Source organism: Ictidomys tridecemlineatus, chromosome 1, assembly GCF_052094955.1.
Source record: "Ictidomys tridecemlineatus isolate mIctTri1 chromosome 1, mIctTri1.hap1, whole genome shotgun sequence".
NCBI classification, from domain to species: Eukaryota; Metazoa; Chordata; class Mammalia; order Rodentia; family Sciuridae; genus Ictidomys; species Ictidomys tridecemlineatus.
Window position 1 is genome coordinate 247889211 of NC_135477.1, and position 14061 is coordinate 247903271.

The window sequence follows — 14061 nt, forward strand, 5'->3', positions numbered from 1 at the left end:
TCATGCTTCCAAATAAGGTCAGGTTCCTTCGGGTAGGATCACCAGGATCAGTCTATACTATGGATGAAAGGAGGCTGAGAAGGAAAGGCCATTCTAAGTTCAGGTCTGACTGTTGAGAGAACTTGGAGAGAGCTGTATTGAACAGTTTATTCTCTGGGTTGTGAGTAGCTAATAAATGAAGCAATAAAAGCAATTGAAGGGAGATGCAGAGTCTTCGAAATAGCTCTGACAAAGTGCTTTGAGGGAAGACTTTTTTATTATTATTATTTTAAATTCTGAGGCTGTGGAAAACTACTGGAAGCTGGTGATAGCAAGTAATGTGATCTTCTGGGCAGAGGGCAAAACCCGAAGCAAGGAAAGAAGGAGGACTTCAGCTCAGGTCAGAGATTACTGGAGTCTCAGCTAGGTTTATGGCTTCGAGGCAAAGGAAAAAGTGTTGTGTTGGGGCATGAGAACAACTCCAAGTTTTAACAAGCAATTTAAGGGTGAAAGGCAGTGAGAGAGAAAACACACCTTCTCTTTGAGATGTGGATTACACAAAGAAATAGCATTTTTCTTTTCAAGTTTTTCAAGGAGGGAGATTGTCTAAGTCAAATGCTTGGAAGTCTGACAATCCCATTAACAGCTTGTGTTCAGCACATCTAATCCAGCAGTTTCTCACAAATCATTCTTCTACAAATAACCAGGACTATGGCCAAAGAAGAGAGGGAAACGAAAGAAAAGGAACACATTATAAAGTGTTTGTGAAGGACAGTTTTTTAAATAACTAAACACCATGAAGAGTATTTTTTATAAATGATGATAGAAGCAATTTTGTAACAAAAAATTCAACTTCTGTTGAATCAGGTTTCCTGACTTCTTTATTATAATTATTTGTGCATCTTAATTGTACAGATGAATGGGTTTCATTGCGACATTTCCATATATGATTATAATGTGTCCACTATCCTCTCTAATGCTCTCCTCCCCGGGATCTATTCTCCTTCCCTAACAGATACCTTTCCACTTTTATGTCATCTTTTTAAAATTTTTTATTTAAAAACATTTTTTTTCTAGTCTCACATATAAGATGATATGTTTTTCCAGTGCTTGCAGAAATGGAATTGTTCATTTAGCTGTGTTGATCTTTTTAGGTCCGGATAAAAGCCACTTTCTCTTATCTGTCTTTGAAAATTTGATCTTAAAGTTGAAAATGAACTCAATCTATTTTCTACCCTCAAACAGGAAGTATTTTAAAAGTCTGGTTTTTAGGTTCATTATAAAACCTGAATTTAATTGTGAATAAAATAAACATTATTCATGATCTCAAGAGCATGCTTACAGTATACCAGGCAAATCTGATTTTATTATACAAATACCAAAAATACAATATAAGCTAGATGTGTGCCATAAAAATAATAGGGTGCTGTGAGAAAGTGTGAAGGGTATAATTAGAATTAGAGGTCAGGAAAGTGTGGAAGACAAACATTTGATCTGGGATCTATTGGATAAAAAGGGGATAGAAGTAGGGAGAGACAGATTAAGACTGAGAGTTATAGAATTTTTTTTTTCCTGCTAGAAAGGAAGAGAAAGCTTTGGTGTTTAGGCCTTGTTTTTATGCAAGTAATATATTATTAATAAAATAGAATTTAAGGCCCTGGGCATTTAAACAATTAGTCAATGGAATGCAATAAATAATTGGTAGAAAAGGAATTAGAGGTATTTTGCATTCTGGTAGAACTTGCCTACTTTGCTTTTTTAATTGTCTTTCAGTATCTCCAGGTCACCTCCAGACATCCTGGCGTGCTTATTGGTCTCCAATAGACTGATTCTGTTTTGTATAAAATCAGAAATAAGGTCTTTATATAAACTAGATTAAAGAAGAACAAGGATCTAATATGCATCCTCAGTAGTTTTATTTTAACGTTTTATTAAAATATTCATTTTATTTAAACTAATGAATTTATGAAGGTTTTAAAAAATAGCAACACAAGATTCATGCGACAAACCAAAGCTACTATTTCAGTCCACCAGTTGCTTGCACATTACAGCTGGTTTTCTTCCTTTCTTTTTTTCTTTATCTTCATATTTCTTAATATTTGCTACTTGCATTTATCTTGATCTTAGGCATTTATGCTACAGATGTCATGTAAACTCCACAATATATTGTTAGAGCTTTTGCTTTAAGCAATGCATTCATAAGAGTGGTATTTCCCTCAAGAGGACAGAAATTGGTTGTGAAATAGGTGGTGAAAAATTCTTAGGTATTATAATGTTTGTGTTCCTGTAAAGCTCAACCCTACTTTATATAATCTCACTTTGTAAAATTTAATTTCTCCTGTTGAGTTTTCTTGGGTGTTACAAGGGGGACATTGAGTCCCTGGAAAATACACAAAATGTATATGAGATCAATGCTATAAAACTATGTTGAGCATATTGCTTTTTCTTTTGTTTAAGCTTGAAGGCATATTGCAAGAGTTCACTTACTTCTATCTATTGGTCAGCACTAGATACCTTGGAGATGTTTTGTACTTGATCCTTAATGTTTTTGTGTGTGACAGGTTTAGAGAATTAAACAAAAATAGTTTTATTGGGAGTTATCCCACAGTTATTTAGCAGAATTATTCAAGTCTCAACAAGTTATTTGGTCCATCAATAAGTCAAGTTCTAGTATAATAATGTCAACAATAACCAAATGGATATCTAGCTGCTCATAATTACAAGTTATTCTCTTATGAAACAAAAGTTAAATAATAAGTTCCCTAAAAATAGTTCTTGAGATATTTAATTTTCAAATTATAATACTTTTGTAAAAATTAAGTTTGGGAAGCTGTCACTGTATTTATATGTTACTACTTTACATATTGATCTTAAACATTACTATATGTAAGTAAATAAGTGACATTAAAATTTGCTCAGAAATAATCATGCAGTTACAAAATTAAGTTAAATGATAATAGTTTTTTAGTTTTTCCAATTTAACTTTCAACATTGAAAAAGTTATTCTAACTCCTGCATTGTACAAAAAAAAAGTAGGCTCTATACTTTTTTGTTTTAATGTATAAAGCCAGTTATACAGACAACATATAGACAAATGCACAATATATTTTAAGTATAAAGATATATTTCATGAGAGAAGGTGGAGTGGTTAGGGGGAAAGACTCTCTAAAAAGTCTCCTTGGGAAAGGGAGATCAGTACAGGGAGGAGACCAAAGGGTGGAAGGCAGTGGGTGGGTGGGGGCTTGCTGGGGAGTGATATTGGGCAATTTAAATTGATGTGCATGAATTAACACATAACAACAAACCCCATCATTATGTACAACTATAATGCACCAATACAAATGTGGAAAAAAAATAAAATTAAAAATGTCTTCTTGGGGATAACCATAAATTTGAGAATATGATTTAAACTATCATATGTATTTTAAAGAAATGAAAAGGAGAAAAAATAAATGAAGAGTATAAGTAGCTCATTTTTCTATGAATATCTTCCTATTCACCATTTCTGATTCTCTTGGTTCTTTGAGGAGGATCTGATGTTCCCAGCTATTTCCCGCTGAAAGAAGATGGGGAGGTAACTGAGTTGAGGTAACCTGGTCCTTTGAGTTCTTGGCCTCTACAGGATTCTGTAGGTGAAAACTCACTCATTTTAGTACTTGGCTGCTGAATGCCTTTCAGCATTTAGCTTCCTCTGCTGTTGTAAGTCATGTACCATTTCTCCTGCTGCTTTCTATTTCCCCAGAATTGTTGAAATGTGATGTCTACTGACAATTCCTCTGTTCACTGGTTACCTTGGGCTTATAACATTTTATTGTGCACGTTGCAATGAGAGATGGATGAAATAAGGTCATATGCCCAATTATTATGTTCAGTAGAAATTCATAAAGCCTTTTTAATGGAAATAAATTTGATCTCTCAACTATGTGTATTTAACCAGATACTTTTCCTAGCTTCCTTCCCCATCTTAAGCACTTTAAACATGCTTAAGTTCTTTTGAATTTCTATTGTAAAATGAGTCTTCTAATTTGTTTGGATACCAGATATAAAGAATACAGTTTATATTTCTGTGAGAGAAAGATTTGCATTTAGACTGAAACCAAACTTGCCTCAAGCACTACTGTAATAAACAAATGCTTTGGTTTCTATGGTTTCTCCTATAGCTGACATTTAGGGATTATACCTTCTAGGTCCCAGGACCAGGGTGATATATGCCAGAGAAGGCAATAAAACAAAACATAATAAAAAAATGCTAGAGAATTAGAGTCACAAAACTGTGCTTTTATTATTCTACAAAGACTAGATGGTTGAGTGAAACTATGCCTGAATAAAAATGAATTTTCTGTTTTTCTCTCCAGAGTAACTCATAAGAAAACCAGCAGGGAACAACCATTATACAGCAGCCTGGGTGGGTGCAAAAGCCCTTGTGCCAGCTCACCATGCAAAACTCTCACAATGGCTAGGAGGGGCTACCTTCACATGGTGCCCCATGGAAAAGAAGGTCTCACAAACCTTTTCTTGGCACCATGAGATATGCCTAATTGTTCTTGTGGAATCTTACTGTCTCCAAATTTTCTAATTGGTAAGTTGAAGGTAGAATGGAAAGTAGTTTATTTTAATAAAAACAATATTCTCTTAGCTTAGATGTGATAAGCAAAAAATATGGAAGGTTATTGTTTTGGACTGAGCTCTAGCAGACGGCTCTAACAGACCAGACCAAAACAAAATGGTATCATTCATGCAAAAGGCCACACAATCAAACGGAAACTTTAAGTAAGCAGATAGCAAAACAGACAAGTTTTTTTTTTTTCCTGAAAACTGCGAGATTCCAGTTTATCTTCGTCAGCATAAATAAGAAAGTCTCTTTTGATTGATCCTTTACAAAAAAATAAACTGGAGTAACCTAATGTTAACCAGGTTTCCCCCCAACTTGTTCTGTTTTCTTGTTTTCAACTTGCAAAACTGATCCTTTGGCTTATTGCCCAGTGGCAGGTCCCATTCTACTGTATGCAGTGGGGGCTGACACTGTACATGAATCACAAATAAAGGCCAATTAGGTCTATAACTAAATTTTAGTGATTTTTTTCTTTTAATAGATGCATGCAAGACAGTAAAGATTCCTTAACAGGAATTTCACAGCTTATACATAGTCTAACTTGATCCAAATACAGTAATCATTTTAGAAATTTTAACAATTGATAGTTTTCATTTATTATACAGTCAATATTGTTCATATTTCAATATTGCTAGTTGTTTTATCATATCTTTGTTGATTTGTTTTTCTCTCCAGTCCAGGTTCAGCTCAGGATCACATTTTTTCATTTAGTTATAATGTTGCTTTATCTCTTTTAATATAGAGGGGAATTTCCTAAATTTTCATTGTCATTCAAAGCATTGACAATTTTGAAGAAGAAAGGTCAGGTATTTTTAGAATAGTCTTCAAACAACCATTTCCTTTTGAGAATAAATTCAGTTTGGGAATATCTGTTTAAATTGCAAATGTATCTTTAGTTTTTTTGTGACTGTGTTTATGAGAGATTGGCTATGTTTTAGTCAGTTTTTTTTTTTTTCGCTGCTGTGACTTAAAGACCCAACTAGCAAAATTGTAGAGGAGGAAAAGTTTATTTGAGGGCTCATGGTTTCAGAGGTCTTAGTCCATAGAAGGCCGGCTCCATTCCTCAGGGATCAAGGTGACGCGGAGCATCATGGCAGGAGAGTACATCAGAAGGAAGCACATCAGAAAGCAGAGAGAGAGAGACTTCAATCCACAGATACAAATATACACCCAAAGCCATGCCCCAATCCCCACCTCCTTCAGCCAGACTCTACCACTTCAGTTACCACTCAGTTAATCCCTATCAGGAGGATTAAACCATTGGTTGGGTCAAGACCGATTGGGTCAATCCAATAATTTCTCCTCTGAACCTTCTTGTATTGTTTCACAGTTTAGCTTTAGGGGAACACCTCAGATCCAAACCGTAACAGCCTATAATTTTCCATTCTTGAAGAAGGTTTGCCAACATTTAATATTAAGATTATGCTTCCAAAGTTGGAAGCGTTTCTTCATCTTTCAGATGGTAGAAAGTTTAAGACTTAATTAAATATAGATTCTATTTAATAGAAACAGGATTATATAGATGATCTATTCCTTGTGTCATATTTGGTGAATTGCTTGACAACCAAATGTTTTTCTGAGAAATTTTTATGTCCCCCGACACCTTGCTTTTTACAGTCTTCTCAGCTACTTTACTTATAGATTAGAACATTCTTTAAGAAGAAAAATGGCAGGAAATTTGTCTTAATGGATTTTCTTCTTTCAGTTTCTTAGTTGCTAAAATTTTTTTTCTTGGATTTTTTTCTTTTTTAATTTTAGCTTTTAGAGTTGCTTGTGCTGAGAGGGTTGGTCTGATAGGACAGAATTTGATGTCAAGCAAGGTTGTTGTACAAAACAATTTCTATGCATTATTTCTGACTAGCAAAGAATACGTTTTTTGTGGAAATTTGGAGATTCGGGATGTATAAAGAAACATCAAAGAAAAATCTTCCAAGACTTTATACGTCATCATCTTCACCTTGTTAATTCCTAAACATATTTGTTTTCAGCCTAATTAACTTCCATCATTTATACTATTAGATGCCATTCACAGCATCTTGGTTATTGTTCACCCTTTTTACAATGTGTTGCTATATATTTTTGTCTTTATTTGATAAGAAGTTTTCTCTCTCATTAAATTATTAGTTTCACTGTGACGAGGACCATGGCTGCTCATCTTTGTAAACCTAGGACAAAGTAGATATGTGACTTCATAAAATGTGTTTTACTGACACTCTTTCTTCTTTACATATATGTATTTTTATTTAAAATTCTATTATATGTATAAGCTTCATATGCAATTTTGTAGTTTCCATATATTTTAAATTTTTAAGCATATAAACCTTTATCTGTATAAAGATTTGCTTCTCATATTAGCTCGGTCACCAATTCTATTTTTTTTTTTTGTTACTAGAGATTGAGCTCAGGGACACTCAACCTCTGAGACACATCCCCAGCCCTTTTTTGTATTTTACTTAGAGACAGGGTCTCACTGAGTTGCCTAGCACCTGCTAAATTGCTTCGTCTGGTTTTGAACTTGCAATCTGCCTGCCTCAGCCTCCTGAGCCTCTGGGATTATAGGAGTGCAGTGCCATGCCTGGCTCAGTGGCCATTTTTTTTTTTTTTACTTTGAAAATGTCAATTAATGTTTTTTAGCAGTTTCCTCAGCTGTAAAGTAAGGAAAGGACGACTCTCACTACTGTCTCTGATTATTTTTAAAAGTAAATGAGATCATATATCTACAAAGAACTTATGGTATAAAAGTTATTGGACCCCAAATGGCTAAACAATGATACCTCTAACTATTCTCATGTTGATGGTCAACAAAAAGTATAATCGGGTTATATGATGTGAAGTCCTTGTTTACTTCAGATTTCCAAGGAAGGTATAAGAGTTTCCTTCCTCACTACAGATGGAAAAACTCTTCACACAAAGAATATTTATATCATGGCAAAGTGATATCTGTCATGGAACCATTGAATAGGAGGGAAAACCAATATAGAGCTAAAACAAGAGGCAGCCATTTCTATTATAGCAAAGCAGGCAATTAGCTTTTTAAAGCACTTTGGAAGGAGGTAAACACATCTGCAAAAATGTAATAAATAATTGCTTCTAAGCAAATTCCTGAAAAAAAAATAATTGTAATTATTAATAAAGGATAAGAAGGGGAAAAAGCTATCCCACCTTAGAAGATTTGAAACAAATGCACCGTGAGAGAAACAGAAAAATTCAGATGAGACCCAATCATTTTTTCTGGTGCAGAATTTTTTTTTCTGGTGCTAGATTATTGTCAGGTGATAAAAGACTCATCTGTGCATGCACATTAAATTATTTTATTATCTCTGTTATAATAAGTATATGGCAGCATTATCAACTTGAAATATTGCTTCAAGAATTTCCACAAATATTTATGTTTCCATAATAAATTCCTGAGATTGAAATTCTAATCTTCAAATATTACTCTATATGACACCTGGGATAGTTGGTTTTTTGTTAACCATTAGAGTCAAGGTTTTGGTGGGCAGAATTTGCAAAGCTAGTTGCACGGCATCATCTGCAGAATATTTTTCTACAGAAGTCATTTTTTTCCCAATGAACTTCACATTTTTCTTTTGAAGAAGAAAGGTATAACATATGACAAGATTCCAAAGTATCAGTATAACTCAGAGACAAACTAGAATCTGTGTTTTAACAATAGAATTTGTACTATCGTGGTCAGGGGAGAAAACTAGCATTTTCTAGTAAGGAAAATTTTGTTATGCTAAGTTTCTAAGCTTCTTTTGCTTGAAAAAAATTGAAAAACTCAGAGAACTAATATCAGAGAATTTGGCAATGAATATATTGCCCACATGTTTGTGTTTTTAAATTGTCTCTGGAAAATTGTCCATTTAATCAACAGATTGAGAAAATAGAGATTTAGTCCAGAGCTAAATTGGAGTAGGTTAGGAGTTAGGAGAAGCTGAATCATTCATTAGTTGTTGGCTTCTCCAATTATATCAATGATTATTAGTGACTAATGAAGCAATCACCTACCTCCTCTGTACCATTTGTGGAAACAGAAAAACAGAAAATCCCCTGTCTTGAAATTGCTGTTCTAAGGTGATTCCAGCTGCTAAAGATGCTAAGGGAACACAATTACTCATGTTCACTAATTGCTTATTAAATCAAATCAGCTTTATTACCATGGGAAACTGAGAAAGTTATGAGAAACCAAGAATGCCAAGGTAATGAAATATGGAGGCCCATTTGCAACTGTGAATTACTCAGAACTCAAAGTAGCCATTTTATTGCTGCTTGTTGCTATAATAAATCCTCACGTATGGATTTATTAATTTGAAGTTTGGGATGATTTGGAGTGTTGGCTGAGAATTAAATTGTCCTTCTATTGATTATGAAGATGAAGTTTGGAAAGCAATTTAGTATTCAAGCCATGAGGATAATATTTTTGAAACTCTAAGTCCTCTGCTGCCCATCTTTATTGATAAGTAATAAATTCTATTATTGCCTTTTTTGACCCAGAAAAAAGAGAAGGATACAGGGGCAGGGATTTTCACATGTGAAGCAGAAGTAATAAAACCCTCAGACCATTGGGAAGAGTACAAGGAGAAGAGACAATGAATTCAAGGAAATGATGATCAAGAGGTGAGACTTGAGCAGTGTGATGTGCTGATAAATGTTTAACAATCACAGCATTTGCTACTTTCTTTAGTGTTAATTCCCACATGACAGATAGTTTCAAGTTACCAATTTGATTTCATTGCATGAAGACCAGGAAAAATAAATGTAGACGATATCCTGAAGGATGGAGATTATAGTTGTCTAGTTTACTAATAAAGTACCAACACATTTAGTGAGGTTGTATTAAAACTGTTAAAATATGATAAATTAGAATATTTACCTTTGTTTCTAAAAATATAACTAATTTAAACACAAATTCATATAGTTATCTTAAAATAATATCTATGTTTAATGTATGGTGGACAAAATCCCTAAAAATTTATCAGGTTACTTTTATGAGCTGGCTATAACACACCACGGGATCTTGAATTCTCTCTCTCTGAGCTGAACTCCTGGGAGAGAACAAAACACATGCAAATAAATTTGAAGAAATCCCAAAGTATTGGACCTTGAACTCTGATTTCTTAAGACTGATGAGATTATGGACTTTGCAGAGAAACCCTGAACTCAGAATGACATTATAAGCAACGTGCTGAGCAGCATAAAACAGTGATGTTGGAGGAAGTGGATATCTGGGATGGTTTTCCTAAATGCACAAAAATTATTCATGGTATCCACAAGCTCTGTTTGACCAGATGGGGTGACAAGAAAATGTAAAGAAAACTGATAAAACAGAAGAGGCTGTGACTAGATGTTATGACAGGGAACACAGGTTTCATAGTGAGTGTTACTATAAACCTTATAGACCAGATGGCAAGACTGGTTTAAGATGAATACTGGTTTAGGATGTTTAGTAACTAGTAGAACAAAACACATCATATGGTAGCCAGCATGGCGTGAAATGAGTCTGCAGATCAATGACACCATTCCAACACCTGCAGAGTTATTTGGATAAATTCTAAGAAGGAAAGGTAGACTAGAATACTTGTAAGCCATTAAGAAAAAAAGTCTTGAAAGGCAGTTACATTTTGAGTTGATTGAACAAAGTTAATTCAAAAACATAAGAGGTCTTCCGGGAGCAAGAAGACAAGAAGAACTCAAAGAAAAAAAGTTATGTTTTTGAGGTACATCAGATTCTCTAGATGACTATATTTATTCGGTTTGTAAATGAATAAATTAAGATTTGATAAGGTTAAGAATGATGTTGAGCTCATAAAATGAACTGAGGAATATTATTTGCTCCTCTGCTTTTTGGAAAAATGTATGTAATGTCATCACTATTTATTCCTCAAAAATCTAATAAAATTCACCAGTACAGTCATCTGAGCCTTGAGTTTTTATTCTGAGTATGTTTTTAGTCACAAGTTCAACTTTGTAGTTTAATTTGAAAAGAGATTTTTTTCTTAAAAAAATCATGACCTGTTATTGAATTCTATCAAAAGTCTTTTCTTCATCAATTGCAATAGTATATCTTTCTTTTTTATTCTGTATTAATTGACATTGATTGTTTTTTAATTTTATATCAAACTTAGAAATCTGAAGTAAATCCAATTTGGTTTTATGATTTTTTTTAACTATGACAGGTTTTTGATGGTATTTTATTTAGAAATTCTGAATGTTTATTTAGGAGTTTTGTATTTTTTGCTCATGAGAAAAGATGGCCTAGAATTTTTCCTCTTTTCTTCTTCTTTATCTTTTTTTCCTCCCTCCCTCCCTTCCTTCCTTTCTTTTATCCCCTTGTAATATACCCATTTCAGGTTTGGGATCAAGATTATGTTGACTGGAGCTGGGGATATAGCTCAGTTGGTAGAGTGCTTACCTCGCATGTACAAGGCCCTGAGCTCAATCTCTAGCACCCCCCTCTGCCCGCAAAAAAAAAAAAAAAAATATATGTTAGAATCCTAAATAAGTGGAGAAACAACAATTTTCTGAAGGCAGTATACTTCCCTTCTGAAAAGTAGTTAAGGTGGAGGTAAACTTTTTTTTTTAATGTTTTTTACTGATGCATTATAATTATACATAATATTCATTAGGACATTCCTACATATACATAATTGACCAATCTCCATTCCCCAGTACCCCTTATCCCCTGCTTTTCCTCTCTTCCTACCTCTTTCTTCTCCCTTTACTTTGCTGGTCTTCCTTTTTGAAATTTGTTCATTATAATCATGTGTAAAAGCTGGGCATGGTGGTACATACTTGTAATTTTAGTAAATCTGGAGGCTGAGGCAGGAGGATGGCAAATTCAAACCAACCTCAACAACTTAGCAAGACTATCTCAAATTAAAAATAAAAAGGATTGTAGCTTGGTGATAGAGCACCCCTGGGATCAATCTCCAGAACTGCAAAAAAGCAAAACAAAAACAAAAAAAGCTACACACCCACACACCACATGCACAGAAGTCGGATTTATTGTGTTATATTTGTACATGAGCACAGCAGAATTCAGTTGATTTCATTCCTCAGTACCTCTCCTTCCCCTCTCTTTCTCCTTCCCCTACTCTTATGGTATGGATAAATCTTAATCCTTTGCAAGGCAGAGAAGATTTGAAGGATACGTCTTTAGCAAAGGTGACTAGGTTCTCTTCCTTGTCAAACCATGAGCTCTACAGTTTGCCTTCTCCCCACCCTGACTTGAAAAGTCTGCTGAGCCTCCAGGTGCTTGTGGCTGCTCTCCTCCTGGTTTCCTCTTGACCTTGGCGTTGGGTGGATCTTTGGGCCACTGCTTATAAGTCGACAAATGCCTCTATGCTAAAAGCTGGGCCAAATGCCGGGTTCCTTTCTGCACTTCGCTTCTCTTTGGGATCTTGGTCTTTCACATCCTCACCGATGCTTTCAGACGGATGGTTTTGAAATGGCATCAGCTATTCTAATCATTCTTGGTGGGAGCGTTGATCTGATTAAAAACCTTTCTGCCATGTACAGGTAGAGAGTGTCCAAAGTCATCTTCAGGTGGGAAAAACTTAGTCATACCCCTGAAAAGTAACATCTGCATCTGCGGTATCAGAATGACAGATGAGTCACAGGTGACTCACCAGGTTAGGATGTGTCTCTCCAAGAATTTTCAAAGGAGGCTGGGGATGCTGGGGAACCCATCAGCCAGTTCTGAGATGCTGAACTCTAGGCTGCCCTTTTGTGAGGGGAAGGAACCCTTATGTATTTAAGCTGCTGTGGCTGAATCTTTGTTCCTAGCAGCTAAACAAAGCCCTTACATGTTTCAGAGGAGAATAGGAGAGACAGACTTATTTGAAAACTAATCATAACTATAACTTTGGATAAATAAATGGAATACATCTTTACATTCCATGGATTAGATTATTGAGACAATTTACTTTAAGAGGTAAAACAATGAAATTATAACAAGACTTGAAAAGAGTTTCGATCCATACAGGAATGACAGAGATCCGTGGTTTTAGTAAGGTTTTTCACTGCTGTGACTAAAAAACCCTACCAGAACAACTGTGGAGGAGATAAGGTTTATTTGGGGGATCATGGTTTTGGAGGTCTCAATCCATAGATAGATAGCTACACTCTTCGGAGATTCAGGTGAGGCAGAACATCAGGTAGAAGAGTGTGGCAGAGGGAAGCAGCTCACATGATGATCAGGAAGCAGAGAGAGACTTCACTCTCCAAATACAAAATATATACCCCAGAGGTACACTCCCAGTCACCCACTTCCTCCATCCCTACCCTATCAGCCTTCAGTTACCACCTGATTGGGTTAAGGCTCTTATAACCCAATGATTTCTATTCTAAACCTTCTTGCATTGCCTCACACATGAGCTTTTGGGAGATAACTCACATCCAAAAATGTTGATTATATGTTATACACTAATATATTTTAGGTCAAATATGAGTAACCCTGTTCTTCCACTGTGCTTACATTCCATATTAAATGCTAGCTGACTCAGCTATGCATCATATTTATGTTGATTATTCTACCCCAAAGAAGGCAATTCTAGTTTTTTTTAAACTTGAGTAGTCTTTTTATGAATAGTAAAATAATATTTAAAAATCACATGCTAACATTATACAGATTTAATGCAAAATCCCAATGACATTCCTCATAGAAATAGAAAAGGCAATAATGAAATTCATTTGGAAAAATAAGAGAGCCAGAATAGCCAAAGCAATTATTAGCAAGAAGAGTGAAGCAGGAAGCATCACACTAATCACACTACCAGACCTTAAATTACACTACAGAGCCATAGTAATGAAAATGGTATGGAATTGGCACCCAAATAGGCATGTAGACCAATGGTAGGGAATAGAGGACACAGAGCAAACCCACATAAATACAGTTATCTCATATCAGACATAAGTGCCAAAAACATTGGAGAATATATAGCCTCTTCAACAAATGGTGTTGAAAAAACTGGAAATCCATATATCTCTCACCCTGCCCAAAACACAACTCAAAGTGGATCAAGGGCTTAGGAATTAGGCCAGATTCTCTGCACCTAATAGAAAAAAGAGCAGGCCCAAATCCTCATCATATCCGCTTACGACCTAACTTATTTAACAAGACACCTAAAACACAAGAAGTAAAGTCAAGAATCAATAGATAGGATGGATTCAAACCAAAAAATTTCTTCTCAGCAAAAGAAAAAAAATTAATGAAGTGAAGAGAGAGCCTACAGAATGAGAGTAAATTTCTCTCTCTCTCTCTCTCTCTCTCTCTCTCTCTCTCTCACACACACACACACACACACACACACACACACACACACACACACACACAAACCAGATAGAGCACTAATCTCCAGGATATATAAAGAACTCAAAAAACTTAACACCAGGATGTAGGTTCCCTGTTCACCTCACATATTATTTCTCTTGCTGAGAAAAAAGCTTTTTAGTTTGAATTCGTTCCC